We start from the raw sequence: 13002 nt of genomic DNA on the forward strand, positions 1-13002 counted from the left end.
CTATTTTATATTTGATATAGTTTTTTATTATTATTTTTATACAATATATAATAGGGATAATAGTCAAATTTAACCCTAAGGTTTTAAAAAAGTGCAAAAAAATGGTACAAACTTAATCCTAATGTTTCTAGACATGATAATTTTTAGCCCCCGCATTATCTAAAATTTGAAAATCCCGATTTGACTGTTATTTAAATGTCATATAGGACCTTCAAATATGTTTGTTAATAAACTAAAACAGTTTGATTTGGTACTTGTAACTATATTAGTAATACAGTAAATATTTTGGACACTTTGACAAAAAAAAAAAATCGTCCTTAATTAATAACCATCAAACTTAGGTGTAGCATTGTAATAATTTATAAACAAAGCACAAAGAATAATTGATCAGATTCGTGGACGTTCTTGCGAAGAAACACTTATGATACTCGAACTAATGCCTTATGGAGCATCTTATCCCATTTTAAAATTGATTTCTTCTGCAATACCAAATGCGCACACGTGCAAGAAGGAAGCTTGAGTTTGATGCAAATGGCTAAAATGTCTTATGCTTTATATGATTATGAATGGATGAAAAAGTTGTGGCGTTAGAGTTTCTAACTAGGATGAATGTGCTAACTATGGTTATGTTAAATTTTTCAGACATAATTGATATTTGGAACGTCTAGAGTGATAATTAAATAACACTCAAATCTGAAATGTCAGGAGTGATGGTTAAATAATACTGAAATCTGTTTTTCAAATTTTCGGTAACGCATGACTAAAATTGATATTCCTTGAAAACGTTAGGGTTAAATTTGTACAATTTCATACATTAGGACTATCTGCACTTCTCCTAAAATATTAGTGTAAATTTGACTCGTATCTCTATATAATACCATATATAATATATAATACGAATACTATGAAGATATATCACGTTTGAAACACTTAATATTAAGTGAATTTTATGTCATTGAATTTTCCAAAGAGAGTTTGTTTGGGTAAAATTTAAAGTTTATTGAAAAAATATCTCAAAAAATTCACCACCTAACATGCTTAAATATATTACAAATAATAAGGGTTAATTAAAAAAAAACAAAAAAACATAATGATTTAAAGATGAAGCTCTATAGTTTTTTCGAAAAGAGGAAAATAATTACAATTAGGGAGAAAAAATAATAACAGGAGAAGAAAAATTTAGAGTTTGATCTAAACCAAAGAAATTAAAATTAGGGAGAAATATATGGAAAGCAGGTGGTTTGAGCCCCGACACCTATTATCTACCAAGGGCATCTTAACAAATACATAAACTAACTCTTCTAAACTAAAGTTTTTGTCACAATAGCACCGGATATTATCATGTCTTATTATATATATAGGAATTTAACTCTCTTAGTGGGGGCTACACCGGGCTGAACCACCTTTCCTAAGGGCCCCCCAGATCCTGGACTAACTCTACCCCTGATTCAACCTTCTGGTTAATAGCCAATTGAGCTACTCCAGAAGGTATTTTTAATTTTATTAATATAATATAAAACTATAACCTAAATTGGAAAGCATCGCCATATTTTAGTATTTTATAAATCATTCGGGAATCTCATTATTATAATTCTTTTTACAGTGCCCACATCTGACTAAAATGAAAAATAAAAACAGAAATTCTCATCATGGAAGGGTATATTTTTCCAATTTCTTGAAGCTTCATTATATAGAAATCTCAACTTTTTTTAGAAACAACAACAGAAGCTGCTTAATCCATGTATTGAATTTGAATTATAATCAAAATATTATGTGTACAGGAACATCATCTACCAATTGGCAATCATGCACTTATAAAATTTATCCAAATGTACAGGAACATAATCTACCAATTGGCTATCTCAAATTAAAAGCATTGAATATCAAATCCTCATAGATTTGTAATGGATTCTTGTTGGATTTTCACAATTTAATATAATCACATATCCAGATTTTCATGTAATCCTATTTTTGCCATTTGGCATTTCGATTCCTCACTTACCCAATTACAAATAAAAAGTTACTACTTTCCTCTTAATATAAATAATATCATATCAATATTCATCAACTCAAACATCTCAATCACCCATATTTACATACATAAGTTCTGAGGATTTTAAGAGATATGGAAAACACAAAGATTTCAAGTTCTGTGGTTATAGCAACATTTTTAATGGTAGGAGCTCTAATTTTGAGTGATCAAATTGTTTCAGCAGGTTGTGAAGACCAAATTTCTGCCTTAACAGCTCATTGTGGTAAATTTATAAAGAAAGAGGGACCCAAAATTCCTCCGTCTAAGGACTGTTGTCAAATATTAAAATATGATGATGTTCCTTGCACTTGCAAGTATGTAACTCCGGAAGTTGAAGCTATGATTAGCATGGAAAAAGTTATTTATATATCTAGAACATGTGGTGTTCAGGTTAAACCCGGAATGAAATGTGGAAGTAAGTTTAGTCTTTTCACACACAATATATAGTATTTATTTTTATTTTAATATTTCATAATTAATTCAGTTTTTCGTTTACGAATCTTTTTCAGGTTATACGGTTCCTCCTCGCGTGACATGAAGAGTTGTTAATTATAATAAAAGATTCCGACATGTTCTCTTCTAATATGTATCTAGATATTATAGTATCTCATGAATAAATGGACTATTTACAAGTTTGAGTTTACTATAGTATATTGTTGATATATATGCTCTTAATGTCGATTATATATATATATATATATATATATATATATATATATAACCAATTTAATTAACTAAGTTTGATGTATAATTTGTGACTACATATTTGAGAAGTATTCCAAAATTATACCTAAATAACCAAGTTTGATAAACCACAACTAAATATAAATTAAAATCATATCTAAATATTGAAATTTGTTTTTCATGAAGCTGTTGGATGAGCAAATATCAGTCACTTTCGAAAATGACCTGTTTCTAAGGAAGAGAATTAATCCCAGTAATTGCTTCTCTGCAACTAAAGCTTTCAGCCTTAAAAAGGTTCCATTAAACTGAACATATTTCCAACATGTTACAATGATACAGATTGAAAACGATAAATGAAGGTTTTAATCGTAAACCAACAAAGAGCTTCTTCTCTAGCTAAACTAGAAGGAGTGAATCCCAATAAACAAGGTATAAACCTTAGATTCTCAAAGAGAATGATTTTGATTGATTAAAAGTTGCCTCATCCTTACAAAATGGGGGTTTAAATACATCCCCCTAAAGATAACAAAAGGACAAGGACTACCCCTACTAGGGTTACAATAAGGTTATCAACAAAAGGGTAAAAGGGTAATACGCCCCGACAATCAGTACAAAGGTACAGGTACGGAGTGTCAGGATTGTTGGTGAATTCCTTCGGGAGGAAGTAAACCTAGAGATCCGCCCAGGGTAGATGTTGATATGCCTCCTTGTGTACTCCTAGATCCGCCCCGCTCGTATGTCCTGGGGATCCGCCCTCCTAGGTACAACCTCCGTGGGCCTGATATCTGAGGATCCGACAGAGCGCGCGTGATCAGTGATCCTAGTTAGGATGTCCGCATCATTCTCTCCTTCTTTAAAAGATCTCGGCACTGATTCGTCCTTGTTGAACTCCAAAGGACCATCCGGCTTCCACGGGCTAAGGTCACGGATGTTGAACGCTGGTGAGATTTTACCAAGCCAATTCGGCAATGTTATATGATAGGCATTGGCATTGACCTTCTTGGTGACCTTATATGGCCCGTATTTCCTAGGCCGAAGCTTGCTGCTTGGGGCGTTGGCGAGTCTCTCTTTGCCAAAATATACCATAACCTCATCCCCAACTTCAAACTGTAGGTCCCTGCGGTGCTCATCCGCTTTGGCCTTTAATTTCTGATTTCTCTCCTCAAGAGTCTCTCTCACCTCTTGGTGCATCTGTACGTAATCCTTGGCCAGCTGGTTGGCAGTCACGTTTTCTTTAGGAAGATGGGCTATATCAAGGATGTGATTCGGGGTCTTCGTGTATACCACCTCAAATGGGGATCTCCCGGTTCCCGAATGTACAGAGTCGTTGTAGGCGAACTCGGCTTGGGCTAAAACCGCATCCCACATCATGGGCTTATCCTTACATTTGCTGCGCAGTAAGTTTCCCAAAGTTCTATTGACCACCTCTGTCTCTCCGTCTGTTTGAGGGTGGGCGGTGGTACTAAACTTCAGAGACGTATCAAACAGAGCCCACAGCGTCCGCCAGAAGTGACTGAGGAACTTCATATCACGATCCGAGACAATGCTCTTAGGTACGCCATGTAGCCTGGCAATCTCTTTGAAAAATAGCTTAGCAGTCGCTGAGGCATCATTAGTCTTGCGACATGGTATGAAGTGGGCCATCTTTGAAAACCGATCAACCACGACAAAGATGGAATCCATGCCTCTCTGAGTTCTGGGTAACCCTAGGACAAAATCCATGGACAGATCCTCCCATATGGTTTCTGGCACCGGCAAGGGTAGCTGCAAGCCAGCATTTGTAGTGCGTCCCTTGGCGGTCTAGAAAATATAGCATCATTCTACTAAGTAGGAAACATCTCTACTCATCTTAGGCCAGAAATAACGAGAACTCACTGCTTCATATGTCTTGTGTCGCCCAAAATGCCCTCCCAGGGATCCGCCATGTAGATCACGAACAACCTTCTCGCGGATGGAAGTGCAGGGTAAGTAAAGTTGGTTGCCCCTCATGAGATACTCATCCATCAGGTGATACGCCCCATCCCCATGCTGGTGCTTACACTTTTCCCAAATACTGCCAAAATCAGGATCCGCCAAGTATTCTCCTTTGATGTGTTCAAAACAATCGGTCTCCAGGTTTACTGTTTTTATTAGTGACACCCTTCGACTTAAGGCGTCCACCACCTTGTTCTGTTTTCCAGCCTTATGGATAAGCTTATAGAGGAACTTTTCTATGAAGGCGGACCACCGGGCGTGCATAAAGCTTCGAAGTTGCTTCTGACTTCCCAGGTATTTGAGAGCTTGGTGGTCGGTGTAGAGAATGAATTCTTTCCCTACCAAGTAATGCTCCCACACTTTCAACGCCCTTACTACAGCATAAAATTCTTGATCATACGTGGCCCACTTTTGCCTTGCCTCACAGAGCTTCTCACTGAAATACGCAATGGGCCTCTTTTCTTGCATCAGGACACCACCAATCCCAACTCCACTGGCATCACACTCAACCTCGAACAATTTATCAAAATTGGGATACGCCAGCACTGGCGCTGTACTCAGCTTTTCCTTGATCAGGGCGAAGCTCTCCTCTTGAGCATTCGCCCACGCGAATCCCTTTCCTTTCTTTAAGCACTCCGTCAACGGGGCCATTATGGAACTGAAGTTCTTGATGAATCGTCGATAAAATGTGGCTAGCCCATGAAAGCTCTAAATGTCCCCCACGTTCCTCGGAGTAGGCCATTCTCGGATGGCTCTTACCTTCTCCCCATCAACTTGGACCCCATCGCCACTAACCACGAACCCAAGGAAAACCAGGCTTTCCATGATAAAATCGCACTTCTTAGTGTTGGCGTATAAGTGGTGTTTCCTTAACAAGTCAAACACTACCTATAAATGCTCCACATGCTTCCCCAAGGTCTCGCTATGAATCAGGATGTCATCAAAATACACAACTACGAATTTTCCAATCACCGGGCGAAGAACCTGATTCATCAGCCTCATGAAGGTACTGGGAGCATTAGTCATCCCAAATGGTATAACTAACCACTCATACAACCCATCTCTAGTCTTGAAGGCGGTCTTCCACTCATCCCCAGAGCGAATTCGTATCTGATGATAACCGCTCCTGAGATCAATCTTGGAGAAAACTCGTGATCCGCCAAGTTGGTCTAGCATATCATCCAGCCTTGGAATAGGGAACTTATACTTGATAGTGATCTTGTTAATAGCCCTGCTGTCCACACACATCCGCCAAGATCCATCCTTCTTGGGCGTAAGTAGGGCTGGGACGGCGCATGGACTCATACTTTCTCTAACGTATCCCATCTCAATGAGCTCTTCCACTTTCTGCCTCATGATGTCATTTTCTCTTGGACTCATTCGATAATGGGGGAGGCTTGGTAAACTAGCCCCGGGCACAAGGTCGATATGATGTTGGATGTCCTTCAAAGGTGGTAACCCACTTGGCAATTCCTCAGGGAAGAGATCCGGATACTCGCCAAGTAGGCGGGTCACTTCATTCGGCATCTCCCGTTCATCCACTGGGGAGGCTTCGTGATTCGCCTTAACCATTACCACATACACCATTTGGCTCTCTTCACATTCGCTGACAAATGATTTGTGTGTAGGACAGACTACCAAGGTAGACTTCTCGTCGTCCTTTGGTTCTCTCATCATTGGCGTAAGTACGAACTTCACCCCATTCTTCACAAATCTGTAAGTGTTCTCTCTTCCTGCATGGATGGCGTCGTTATCAAACTGCCAGGGTCGGCCCAACAATAGGTGGCAGGCGTCCATATAGACCACATCACAATAGACTTCATCACTATAATCACCAATCTCAATAGGTACCCTGCATCTCGGGTTCACTCTAAGTTCACCCACGTTCTTGATCCACCCCACCCTATAGGGGTCGGGATGCGCCTCCGCCAACAACCCGAATTTTCGAACGGCGCTGCTGCTCATAATGTTCTCTTGGCTCCCACTATCTATTATCACATTGCATCGCCCACCTTTCACAAGACAGCGGGTTCTGAATAGTCGGTCCCTCTGATCTCCCTCTATCCAACTGGAGACTAACAAACACCGTACCACATGAATGGCGTATCTCTCTTCATCCGCCTCATCATCATCTTCTCCTAAGGGTTCACAAAATACTTCATCCCCTTCGTCATAGTCATCTTCATACCTCTCCACCATGTTGGCGCTCTTCCTCCTAGGACATTCGTTGGACCTATGGCCTGGCTCATTGCACCGAAAACATTTAAAAGGTGCTGGCCTCGTGTACGGATTGTTGCTCTTAGCTGGTATAGGTGCTTCCTTATACGGCCTAGTATCTCCGACAAATCCCCTTCCCACACTGTTGACCTTGGCCCCACTGGCACTCGCCACCTGCTTGCCTTTGTCATAAGGCTTCATGTTATCTCTTCCTCCAGGCGTATACTCAGTAGTGGCGGATCTCCTAGATCTCCCGGTTAGATGGGATTCAGCCTTGAGGGCTAAATTCCTGGAATCTTGTACCCGAACCACCATCTGTGTGCCAATATGATCCTGGATGTTGTATCTCAACCATTCTAGATACCTATAGGTCTTTTGGCTTTCAGTTTCTGACAAGTTGGCCCTAGCCGAAAGCCTCAAGAACTCTGAGGTATACTCATGGACACTTCGGGTCCCTTGAGAGCATCCCCTGTAAGAGCTGTAAATATACTGCTCATAATCCGGTGGTAAGAACCGCTCCCTCAACATCGCCTTCATCCGTAGCCAAGATCTAATCGGATCTCTGCCCCCTCTTCTTCTTTCTTCCCTCATCTGATCCCACCAAACTGATGCGCCACCCTTCAAGTGATACGCCACCATCCTCACTTTCCTCTCATCAGGAATCCCTGCATACTCAAAGAAACGTTCGACTTCCGATAACCAGTCTAAGAATCCCTCTATATCCAGTTCGCCTCCAAAAGACGGTAAGTCTATTTTTAGCTTAAAGGCATCATCTCTATCCAAGTTTCCTAGACCTTGGTATACTCTAGCAACATCCACACGTCGGTTGTCAACAGGCCCAACATCCCTCGTAGCTCTAACGGTATCATCATCCCCAATACCCTCAAAGTCATCACTATCACTATCAGCATTATGCACAAGGACAAAGTTGGGTCTTCTTACCTCAGGATCCCTAGGACCCATTTGTGGAAGCTGTTGTTCAGGGACTCCTTCCTTTTTCTGGGTCGATCCTCCCGCGGTTGGTCGGATTAGCGCCAGAACCTCCAGTTTGAAGTTTTCTAGGGAGGTGGCTAGCTTGAGGAACCATTGGTCGGTTTGCCTCTTCCGCTCATGGCTGACTTGGATCTGCTCTGCGAGGTGCTCCCTCAGCTCCTCATACCTACGGTCACTGGTTTCCATGGAATCTTGCGGTTGTCGGGGTTGAACCATTGCCAAAAGAAGTTTCGGGTCAGGAAACGATCGGCTCTGATACCAACTGATACAGATTGAAAACGATAAATGAAGGTTTTAATCGTAAACCAACAAAGAGGTTCTTCTCTAGCTAAACTAGAAGGAGTGAATCCCAATAAACAAGGTATAAACCTTAGGTTCTCAAAGAGAATGATTTTGATTGATTAAAAGTTGCCTCATCCTTACAAAATGGGGGTTTAAATACATCCCCCTAAAGATAACAAAAGGACAAGGACTACCCCTACTAGGGTTACAATAAGGTTATCAACAAAAGGGTAAAAGGGTAATATGCCTCGACAATCAGTACAAAGGTACAGGTACGGAGTGTCAGGGTTGTTGGTGAATTCCTTCGGGAGGAAGTAAACCTAGAGATCCGTCCAGGGTAGATGTTGATACGCCTCCTTGTGTACTCCTAGATCCGCCCCGCTCGTATGTCCTGGGGATCCGCCCTCCTAGGTACAACCTCCGTGGGCCTGATATCTGAGGATCCGCCAGAGCGCGCGTGATCAGTGATCCTAGTTAGGATGTCCGCATCATACAACCTCAGGGCAAGACTGCTGCATCAAAATTAGACTTCACAAAATAAAGTGAAGGAGTTTGTTGGGATATTTTGGAGAAAAAATATAAAAGAAATTAATAACAAAACATGGTACTAAAAATTTTATTGAATCTGTCAATTTCTGCACTCCTTAAAGTTAAAAGTAGACCAAATGAATCATCTGCCAGCAATTAAAAGAACTCCTAAAGTCTGTTGTACCAAAATCTTTTCTCATCATGGTCCCAGGTGCCTTCATGAATTTCTCGACCGGTTGCTTTTTGGGAATCCTCGATGTTATTCATTGTTGAGAGAATCGGTTCGATGTCTAAATGACGTGTTATATCCCTGTTCGTATCTGCCCTCAGATAAGATACATGTCTTAAGATGGGGAAAAAAAGGAAAAAAATCATTCATAACTTAAGTTTGTAACTAGTACCTTAGGCGTATATTGACTATGGATATAAGGCACCAGAATAAAATAGTTCTTTAGTAACTTATGAATAATCATGATTGTTTATCAATAACCTTTAAGACAACTTGAAAAATAGAAAATGGTGGTGGATTTTTAACTGCAAGAAAAGGACCGAAAAAAAAAAACTCACTAAAAAACCCTATTTAAAAGCCAAGGATCATATATGAAAATGAATGAATAATAAATAAAACGATTTCTTCGGATTGAGAACAGTGAACTGCATGTGTAAGGAGCTGAGAATCGCTACATCCCTTTACAATCATACACACGGAAAACTTGACCGTCAGATCGTGTACTGTTACTCAGATTAATTAAAAGGATGAAAATTTTGTTTTGTGTGTTTTCAACAAAGTAGAGAAAACCAGAAAGAGTAAAAACAAGTTATGTTTGCTTATTTGTCCTTGTTTATATATATAGCGTTTTCTAATTCGTCCTAGGTTGGAAAATTCCAACACCGGCTCTACAAGACGGCACCAAATTGGGATATAGAGTGGGTTAGGATTAGTTTATTTTTATTAAACACCCTATTTATTTAATTCAAACCCATATTCAACTAGGATACAACTCAATCCTATTAATTTGAATTATAATTGAAATAGAATCCTAAAAAATTAAATATATTTATATCCAATATAACTATATTAAATATCTTTTAATTATAATTTGAATAATTATATCTACTATAATTATTTATATATAATTTATAATTATATCTAATATAATTATAATTTTATCTTTATAATTTTATTCAAGCTTCTCTATTATAATAAAAAAATTATATATATATAGTAAAACCTCGATAAATGCATATCTTTGGGACCGGAAGAAATATTCATTAAACGAGATTATTTATTTATCGATAAATGAATAAATTATTCATTTATCGATAAATCAATATTTATTATTTTATAGATAATTTTTCAGTGTAACATGCATATATTGTCGCAAATGTATCGTCAAAAGATGCATTTCAAGCAATGGTCACCTTAAACAACTACTTGCTATGACATGAGCAAAATATACTAGAAGTTGTGTTTGCACTACAAAAAGTTAAGGATGGTATTCATTTTGGTTTAGGTGGAAAGAAAAAACAATTAACTATAGATGCATTTTTTTCAGAAGAAATGACTTCTAGTTGATTGATTGAAAGGTTTTGGTCTATATATATATATATATATATATATATATATATATATATATTGTATGTAATTTCAATAATTATTAATTTATATTTTCATTGGGCCCTTAAAGATTTAAATATTTGTATTACTTAATCCATTTAGCGATGTTATTACTTTAGTCCATTGGCCCAAGTCAGGACCGAATATAAACGAGATTATTACTTTATCGAACATTCATTTATCGAGGTTTAACTGTATTAATCTAACCAATGTTTTTTATCTGCGAATCTATAACCTCCCACCTTAATTTGGAATTAGAGGTGTACCGAGCTATATATGCTTTATTTTGGTACTTACATTAGTACAATGTCATTTTGATACTTGGCCAATTTATTATTTTGGGACTTAAAGCTTGCTTTTAGTTTTACTTTAGTTTAGTTTATATGTAACTTTAAATATTACTCATAAATATTTTTTGTTAAATTAATTTATATTATTTATTTTACTATGAATTTTTTAAATGGTTATATAATATTTTAGTTTAGTAATAGTAATAATAATACAACGGTAAACAGATCCCACCGTCCAGGTCGTTAACTTGTTGGAGGGCTCTTCGCGGTGGTCTTCCTACCCATGACAGGCTCCATATGAGAGGTATGAACATTGTCTCTCGGTGTTTTCTTTGTGCGGATGCCACTGAATCAATTGATCACGTCCTTGTCACTTGTCGCTTTGCGGGTGAAATTTGGAGAGGAATTAGCTCCTTGTTTGGTCGACAGATCATGAGTACCAACCTTGTCGAACTGATTCAATGCGCCTCCATACAGCGGTTCAGCTCACAAGTAAGGGTCCTTTGGTCCGCAATAATTATTAGTGCAATTGGGATCCTTTGGACTGCTAGAAACAAGCTCTGCTTTGAAGACCAACAGCCTAGCATTTTCTGGTGTTTGCGAAAGCTTTGGCAATCTATCCGGGAAGCCGCGAGCTTCGGATTTGGCTCTTGCGGGAACTCAATGGTTGAAAAACAGCTGCTGAGTGAGCTTGGTATTGAGATTAGCCTGCGACATTCCCCTCGGATTATCCCGGTCTGCTGGCAACCCCCGCCGCTGGGATGGACAAAAATCAACACAGATGCTTCAGTGGTGAGTCGGCCTGGTCAAGCAGGATGTGGGGGGATCTTCAGAGGCGCGGATCGAAAATTTCAGGGGGCATTTGCATTCGCCTTGGATCCCACCCTCCCCTATGTCGCAGAGCTTACAGCTGCGGTATATGCGATCAAGACGGCAATAACGCAAGGATGGACCCAAATATGGCTTGAGAGTGACTCAACATACGTGGTTGGGATTATACGTGGTAGCACTAAGAATGTTCCTTGGTCTCTTCAGCAGGATTGGTATTACTGCTTGCAACATCTTAACTCGTCCGCCTTGGTTGCTTCACACATTTACAGAGAAGGAAATAAGATTGCCGACTCACTAGCTAATTACGGTAGAACAACAGATGCTCCTGTTTGGTGGGATGAGCTCCCCAGTTTTTGTCTTTCTGATTTCTTTTGCAACCTTACGGGACGGCACAATTACCGTTTCGCCTAGGCGGCTTCTTTTGTATTCTTTATTTATTAATTTTCGTTTCTCTTTAATAAATTTGGCACTGGCTTCGGGGGTTCTTCAGGGGGTGCCGACCTAGTTGGGATGTCCTGAGTTCTCCTCTGTCAGTCCGCCTATCCTTATTCAAAAATACAACAGTAAACGTTGTTGTCGTGTGACCAAAAGGTCACGAGTTCGAATTTTAGAAGCGGCCTCTTGCCAAATAAATTGGTAGGGGAAGGCTTGCCCCTAGTACATCCTTGTGGTGGGATTCCTCCTAGGATCCTTACTCAGCGGAGACGCATAGTGCACTGGCCCGCCATATATATATATATATATATATATATATATATATATATATGAAAGAAGCTATTCAAAAATTAAGTAATATACCTCATTTAGCAATTAGATATTCAGTTGCTAATTATCGTTTTCCTTGTAGTGTACCTCATTCGTTGTAATTCAGTATTCATCAAATACATTCTTTTAGCAAAAACAGTTCAAATATTGTCTACTTTTTTTTCAATAAAGGCTGGGACTGAGCTAGGCAATAAGACAGACATCCTAACTATGTTGGCACCCCTGCTACTCACCTCACAAACCCGCAATTAAATAAATAAATGAAAAAGCGTTTATAGGAAGAGGGAAATTAAGAAAAGCGAAAGCAAGCAAAGTTACAAATATCAGCAAGAATAAAATCATGGCAGAAGCTAGGCGCTGAGTTCCACCATTTAATTCGAGTGGTTAAAACACGTGAGTTATAAATATTGCTACTATTATTATATCACAATCTACGATATCGAAGATGTTGATTCAAACTCGTCTGTTTATTATAATTTTTTTTAATTACTATTGTCGAGATGAAACAATTGTCTTTTTCTTAAAAAAATATGAATAAAGTTCATATGTAATCTTAATATTTTAGTAATAATAAGAATTAATTTAAAAAAAATCATATAGTTACACTTTTTTTTTTTTTTGTAAATGAAGATTTGTTGTTTTATTTTTTATTTTTTATATCAAAGGCAAGATTGGCCCCGACGGGGCGGGGAATCCCCGCCCCGTTTTTTGGCAGGGATGGGGACGGGGACCAATATGGTCCCCGTAGGCGGGTACGGGAAATGGTATCCCCGCCCCGCGGGGATCCC

At 38.9% G+C, this 13002-nt stretch overlaps 1 long non-coding RNA gene across 1 annotated transcript; it reads left to right on the forward strand.

The window, feature by feature from the left end:
• Positions 1-2031: 2031 nt before the first annotated feature.
• LOC136220307 (uncharacterized) lies at positions 2032-2675 on the forward strand. Its single transcript, XR_010684483.1, has 2 exons — positions 2032-2447; positions 2542-2675. It is a non-coding gene; the product is annotated as an uncharacterized lncRNA (long non-coding RNA).
• The last annotated feature ends 10327 nt before the right edge of the window (positions 2676-13002 follow it).

Source organism: Euphorbia lathyris, chromosome 1, assembly GCF_963576675.1.
Source record: "Euphorbia lathyris chromosome 1, ddEupLath1.1, whole genome shotgun sequence".
Lineage (NCBI taxonomy): Eukaryota > Viridiplantae > Streptophyta > Magnoliopsida > Malpighiales > Euphorbiaceae > Euphorbia > Euphorbia lathyris.